The 7,500-nt window shown below is 37.6% G+C and overlaps 1 protein-coding gene across 7 annotated transcripts in view; it reads left to right on the top strand.

Annotated features, from left to right (window-relative positions):
- The first annotated feature begins 3,168 nt into the window (after window positions 1-3,168).
- The window catches only part of LOC136847739 (protein shisa-like-2A), a 438,013-nt gene continuing 433,681 nt past the window's right edge, over window positions 3,169-7,500 (top strand). For 4 of the 7 annotated variants that reach the window (XM_067119605.1, XM_067119604.1, XM_067119607.1 and 1 more), the window contains exons 1-2: window positions 3,180-3,263; window positions 3,489-3,681. The gene's annotated coding sequence lies outside the window, so the exon portion shown is untranslated. Of the gene's footprint in view, window positions 3,264-3,488; window positions 3,682-7,500 lie in introns of all 7 variants that reach the window. The other 3 variants (XM_067119602.1, XM_067119609.1, XM_067119603.1) reach the window with 2 other exon arrangements.

Consider the following 7,500-nt stretch of genomic DNA (forward strand, 5'->3'; position numbering starts at 1 on the left):
ACACAATCTTAACTACATACACTCATAAATATAAGCATACTAACATTTTACAGTTGCAGTTCCAGAAGGCGTACACCAAAAGTATAAGCATTTTTTGTCTTCATTATACCATAAGGTTACTGTTTTTAGTAAAAATATACATGTTATATATACACACACACACATATATATATATACATATATATATGTGTATGTGTATGTATATATATATATATATATATATATATATATATATATATATATATATATATATATATATATATATATATATATATATATATAGAGCAAGTATTTTTGGGGTGAGGATTCTGGCCCTACGCACAGCCCACCGACTGGTTAAAGGGCTTGTTTGATGGCATTTGTCATTTATTTATGGTCACTCACCCAAGTATTGACCTGACCCAAAGTGCCAGTGAAGAGGTACCATATTCAGGTTTACAAGAGACAGGAGATTGAGAAAGCAATTATTGCGATACTTAAAAATCTTTTATAGGCTGAGGATAGTGGAACTAATGATGAAAGTAAGTTTAGAACTAAAAATAAGAATTTCTCTTAAATTTGGGGAATGTGAGGGGGTGAGTTTGCCTAGTGACTTGAATGCAAGGAGTCGTAACTAAGGGATATGATATGGCTTGGGTTTCCAAAGTAGAGTACAAAGAATGAATAAAAGTGGATAAGCCGTAGATGCATATGTTCTAAATGGGTTTTCATTTTCGGAAATAAATGATTTCGTAATAAATATTGATAAGAAAGCTCTGTGGAAATAAATGGGTGGAAAGTGCTTGTTTAGTTGTGTTTGAATACAGAGCAGTGGGCAGACTAATGAAATTTTATGATTCTGTACGAATAGAATTTTGTATAATTTTTTGTTCCCTAGTAAAATTAATATGTTGTTGGCTAGCAGACCAAGAACTAGAAACACGAATGTTTTCGAAGTCCTTTAGGAAATGAAATGTGGATCCTTAGACCCTTTCCTAGCCCAGGTCAGCAGAAAACAAGAATAAGGAAAAGAAAAGAAGAAAAAAAAACAGCCCTTCAACGAAGTGACAAACATCCTCAGGCAAGAGAGCTTGTTGTAGTGCATTTTGTTATTGACAGGGGACTAACTACGTCACTTTACAAATCAACGCTTAGAAACTTGCAACAGACCGCACGAATTTGGCGTAAGCGTCCATCCATTGTCTTAAGGCCCAAGAGGCCAATTTTGTTATTATTAAAGACTCAGGAGGAGTGGAAGCAGATACACAACTTGGATGATGTGCTTATCAGGTTATGTGGGCAAAGATGGAGGAAAATGAATGAAAACGCTGGATGATAATATGAGAGCTAAGCAAAGGAAAAGAGAAAATTTACCGAACTACGTTTGCATGTAAGAAAGAACCTATTGTAGAAAAAGGCGAGATACGTTTAAGGGATAATAGGAAGGCGTGAGAAAATGAAGGGTGAAAGCAAACAGAGAGCAAGACGTCGACGTGGATATATTGTTCTAGAGATAATGAATGCAAGAAGGAAGGGTAATGAGCAGATGGATGATAGAATAAGGAATACAGATGGAAATGAGCTGTCAGAACGGAATGCTGTCTTACGCCATTGTAGTCAGTATTTTGTACGGCCTTTGAACGTTTAATTGTAGAATATTCGTCCTAACCGACTAATACCGAAGTTGAGATGAACATCATCAATCAACAGAAACTCCCAGACTTCTGCTTCCCAAATATGCCGTTCATAACGGAGACGAATCTCGCTCAGTCTCGTTCTCTCTCTCTCGCTTACGGGTTAGCGCTTTCAGCTCACACATTGGATAGCCATGGTTCGATTCCCGAACCAGACGAGGATGGATGACATGGGCGCTTTTGCTGAAATCCATCAATAAGGGGGAGACTTCGAGGAGGTAATAATCACCCTAACCGGAAATCAACAATTCCTACTCTAATCATAAGGTCTGAGTCGGTAGTTGTGGCCTAGCACTCGCTAGGCCCGAGTTCAACTCCCCGGCCGGCTAACGAAGAGTTAGAGGAATTTATTTCTGGTGATAGAAATTCAGGACTTTTGCCCCAAACTGAGAAAAATGCAGCCGAATGGCAAGCAATTGATCACTCTACATGGAAAATAGTCACAGTCATGCAATTCGGCCATGTTCCACATTTCTCGCTATAATGTGGTTCGGATTCCACAATAAGCTGTAGGTCCCGTTGCTAAGTAACCAGTTGGTTCTTAGCCACGTTAAATAAGTCTAATCCTTCGGGCCAGTCCTAGGAGAGCTGTTAATCAGCTCAGTGGTCTGTTAAAACTAAGGTATACATTTCTCTCTCTCTCTCTCTCTCTCTCTCTCTCTCTCTCTCTCTCTCTCTCTCTCTCTCTCTCCTCTAAGGTTATTGCAGGTACAGACCGGTGGTCTAGCAACAGAGAGTAATAATTGGTGTACGCTGTAGGGCAAAGTTCATCTTTCATGTAATTTCCATGCTACCATTCTTTCTTCTTACATCTGTGTGTTAGCATGAAATGGCTACGATTAAGGATTAGATTTCACAACAAAGAATGGGACTTCGACCCATGTACCAAAGGTACATTCTATCATTTTTATCATTGTGGTGATCACGGTGCCGCAATCAAATTCAAATAATGGTGGTCACTTGGGTCTGAGATAGGAATTATGATAGTGCCTTCAGGTCATTGTTATAAGTGATTATGTACCATCGCACGTCAAAAGGCAAAAGGGGCTATTACGATGTCAGTAGGAATCTAGTTCTAGAGTCTTACAGCGTGGGATATCCTAATCTGTTTTGTATCCTTTACTTTGTCGCCAAGCAAGCTCATAAGAATGTAATGACCATATATATACAAAGATCCCCATGATTTAAATGTATGTCTTATCTAACCTAGCTTACCGCTGTTATTGTATGTTATACTATAGGCTATGTTTTCCCCGTTTCTGGAAATAGTTTTCATATATTAGCTTTCTTCAACAGTCGCTTATCAATGTGGCTGACACACAATCACGGCTCTTAAAAAAACTTGTCACAAGAGACATGCCATGCGGGCAAGCAGAGACTAATTGTTATTAATAACAAGAAAAAGTAAAAAAAAAAAAGAAGGGCGCGGTGGGCGGGGCCACAGATAGTACTCGGCCATTGGCTGTGCGACCTGAGTGCTCCTGGGAGTGCCGTCAGTATGTTTGTGGTGGTGTCGCGTGTAGGTCACGTCGGACTGCGCTCCGCTCTCGCGACCCAGGCGTTACGAAGCTCACCTGGCCAACCTGTGTGGTATATTTTTATATATTTACACCTGTAGACCTTGCTCGTTTAATGACACTAGTCACCTGGACAAATGTGACACGATTCTCCTTTTATTTTTCCTCAAGTGTATGATAAATGCATCAAAGACTGAAGAAAATACTCTTGATCATTTAAGAATTATAATAGGAACTCCTATCAGACTTAGAATTTCAAACGTGAATTTTTTTTTTTAAATAGTAAAATTTTTTTCAGAAACATGAATTTGGAATTGGATTATTCATGGCAAATTTTAGTTAAAATGAAAAACAAATAAAAAAATTCCTTAAATTTGCAACTTTGAAGTTTGTCGATCTATTCGCTTTAAATGACAAAACAAAGTGGTTGAAATGAGAGAGGTTCAAGTGGGCGACATTCTTCAATAAAGGAATAGGATTTCGGTCTTAAGGTAATGCACAGTTTCTTCCGAACGTTGTCAGTTTTACTTTTCACGTACAGTTTCTCTTTCTCTTTATAGTATCTGCAGAAATATCATTGAATGATGGAAAAACTTTCATATTTCCTCTAGAATTCTTCCTTGTTTTAAATTTTATTCTGTTTCTGTATAAATCATGCTAATATATCCTTAAGTAAAATTATTTACATTTTAGTAGTTAAAAAATTAAAGTATATGTTTGTCATTGTCTACTCCATTGGATTTGTCATCATTGTGTTATTGTGTTGTTGGAGGAAGTAAGTCCAGTAATTGATTCTAGACAATCCCAGGGTATTTAACAGATGTTTATACGATACGAGAGAGAGAGAGAGAGAGAGAGAGAGAGAGAGAGAGAGAGAGAGAGAGAGAGAGAGAGAGAGAGAGAGAGAGAGAGAATGTATAATTTGCGGCACCCTGTGTTATTTATATATGCTCATAGTTCTAGGGTACAATTAAATTAATTATTATCATTGTCGTTACGCGCAACGTCTGAAGTAAAGGAAAAATCAAATGCTGTTGTATGATGTCACTGGAGAGACTTATGAAATTATTACAAAATAAATGATACTCCCTAAACGTTTGCTCCTTTTATTTTCTAAAACTTCTCTGGTATTGCAGTGCAGGAAAGTAGGCCGTGATGGCTCTTAGGCCTTTTAGATGTTATTACTACTACTGCTACTACTACAACTACTACTGCTACTGATACTTTTACCTGTAATAATAAGTACAATATTTAGACTACCTCAGTAAACAGAAGACGAAATGACGAGACAGTGGAGGAAAGGAATGGAGATTATCACGCGTTGCATTCCAAATAAGGCACTGATAAATCTTTTGGAAACAGAGGCCAGTGGGGCCGGCAACCGAATACTCCAATCAAAGCCAATCCAGGGGAGAGCAAGAAAAAAGAAAAAGTCATTTTCATCACATTCGTTTGATTTGGCTTCCTAAGGTTGAATATGTTATTGTACTTATGTCTTCTTGAGGCCTTCGTTTTTCCCTTCGTCATTCAACAGGAACTTATGACGGGCCTCTAGTGAGGACTGGACTATGATATTGGTCTAGGGTCTTGAACGAAAGCTATGGAAAGCATGTGCTGTAATTGTTACGTATATGCAAATACACACGTACTCATACATTTAGTATACGCACACATATATATGTGTGTGTCTGTATGTGTGTGTATAATGTAACTGACAGTGGAAGGAGAGGACTGGGCTTCTGTTCTCGAAAATGCTTGAAAGCAGAGCCTATTTTCTTTCATACGTCACATTAACATTCTCATAAATGCTTCATCTCTCTCTCTTATATATATATATATATATATATATATATATATATATATATATATATATATATTTATTATATGACCTACTAAATGTACACACGCACTCGTGCCAAAGGCGGAATGAATGATTGAACTGGGTAACCGAGCGTAACATACCCTCTTAGTAATGGTTATACGCACGGAAAAGGTAGATGGTAGGTGTTTAGTTTCTCTATGATACAGACGTAATGGACAGGTGGAAATCATTATAAATAGCGCGTGAACCGGAACTTTAGTACAACAACAAAAGGAACTGACGGATTATTAGCTCTGTTGGTTGAGCAAGTATGCAAAACTAGGAATTTATTCTCTAATACTTCCGAGGTGGGGGGGTTATTTTTAGTTCCGTTTGTTTGTTTGTCTCTTCGCTAACGAGATTACGCAAATGTTTGTATGTAGAATTTTACAAAAATTTTGCTGAAGTTTGGCCTCATAAATGGGGAGAGATAGGACTGTAACGTTTTGGGAGAAAGGACCTTTCAGTGGGAGGATGGCTCAGCCATGGCGGAGGTTTGCATGATCTGAAAGCTGTTGTTGTTAATATATATATGTATATATATTTTGGTTAATATATATATGTATATATATTTTGATGGCCTTTCAGTATTAGTTCAGTGAGTATCTATTTTAGTATGGAATGACGCGCCTAAATATTTTTAGCTTGACTGCACTTCAAAGGATCAAGTTGATACGTTTACTTGTGGTGTGGATGCGGAGTCAGAACCCTGCCAAGGTTAGGTTAATTATAGATCCCCGATCTATGTTGAGAATTGGTTAGATTTGGTTTGAAACCCTGTCTAGGCAAGGGGCCTTAGCCTTTAATAGGTTTTGTTTGAATTCCCCAACAAGATAAGAATCTTTAGGTTAAGTTATATCAAATTCAAGCTCCATCTTGGTAAGGAAATTTAGGTTAGGTTATGGCAGGTAACATTAATACCGTCGAAATTCGGGGCGCCATAATTTTTTTCATGAAGTGTCATAGACACTTCTGGTTGCTTCAATCAGTCACTGTCGAGACTAGCAAGAGCTGAGTTAAATGCCCCAGGAAGCAAAGAGGGGAGAGAATTCCACAGTCTGGCAGTGAATGGTATAATCGATTGACCCAACTTGCTGAACCTTGGGTACGCTACATCCACAGAGTATATTACATTTAGGATTCATTGAATGCTACTTACAGACTGAGGAGTGACATGCATAAGAATGATGAACGGAAAAAATCCCGTAAATCATTTGTATTTTTTACTAGGAATCAGTTGCTTTAGTTGAAAATTTTTTGACATCAGTAAACATAATTGTTGTGATGCCACTTATAGCATTAAATCATTATTAAATTTCATTTGGTGTCAGTTCAGTTGACATATGCGTAGAAAAATTAGTGTACTCTAGTTCATGATGTTTTGACATCAGAAAATAGCATAACAGCAATACGGAACATTATCTTGCGTTAAACTGGCGGACATTTAGGCGGAAATGAATAACTGATTTGATCTGAATGAGGAAAATCATGTGACGGCTCTAAGAAGAGTTTAACAAACACTTAGGGACCAATCAGTAAATGGAAAATGTACATTTAGCCAGATTGTTATTGTACCTTTGTTCTTGTGCCTGTGAGTGTTTGTTTGTTTTGCATTCTGTCCTGCGGACGCTTGCTCAGTCAGTAAACTTCCTTTTTGGTTTGTCTTACGCATGTCTGGCCAAAGAATGTAAAACGTATGCAAAATTTTCCATCTTTGGGTACAGCACATCCCAGCATAATCTTTGGTGAGGGCCACTGTTTTTAATGAGCTTCCCCCAGCCTCTTTTTTTTTCTTTCTTTTTTTTCTGTCTCGAACGGCTCACTTCATAATTGTTTTTGGTAGATGTTTTACGGTAGATTTTTTCGGGTTTGGGACCGCCACCGAAATAGGCTGGCACTGCCCCCAACCCGCCCCACCGTCCCCCAAAAGTCCCAATGGCCATACCACTTTGACGACACCTCTTCTCGCTCTCATTTATATGCGACTGATGGAAACTGTTAACTAACCCAGTGGATAAAAATGAGAGGCTTCTTAGGAAATATAGAACTAAACCTGTTATCTTCACGTCATTGTTTGCTAGAGTTGCTTTTCGCTCAAGAAACAAACAAACAAGTAATAATCCTAGATAACCTTGACAGTTGGCGTGGAGCCTGCCTCTTTAAAACTCCGTGTACCATCACCTTAGTTTTTTATCTGATTTGTGATGTTTTTCATGGCTGCATGTGTTCATATGTTTGTTGAATTATCCGTTTATTATTCTTTCGTTATTTACTTGATGTTTCTGTTCATTATTCTTTCGTTCTTACTTCTCTGCTTTTTTCTCTTATTATGCGTGAAGGCTTGCTTTACTGTTTTAGGCTTTTTTCTCAGGTAAATGTATTGTTAAGAATATTAAAATTAATAACATTATTAAGATACGACATGTATAATACCTTTATTTTCAATTGT

Source organism: Macrobrachium rosenbergii, chromosome 17 (assembly GCF_040412425.1).
Source record: "Macrobrachium rosenbergii isolate ZJJX-2024 chromosome 17, ASM4041242v1, whole genome shotgun sequence".
In the NCBI taxonomy this organism is placed as follows: domain Eukaryota; kingdom Metazoa; phylum Arthropoda; class Malacostraca; order Decapoda; family Palaemonidae; genus Macrobrachium; species Macrobrachium rosenbergii.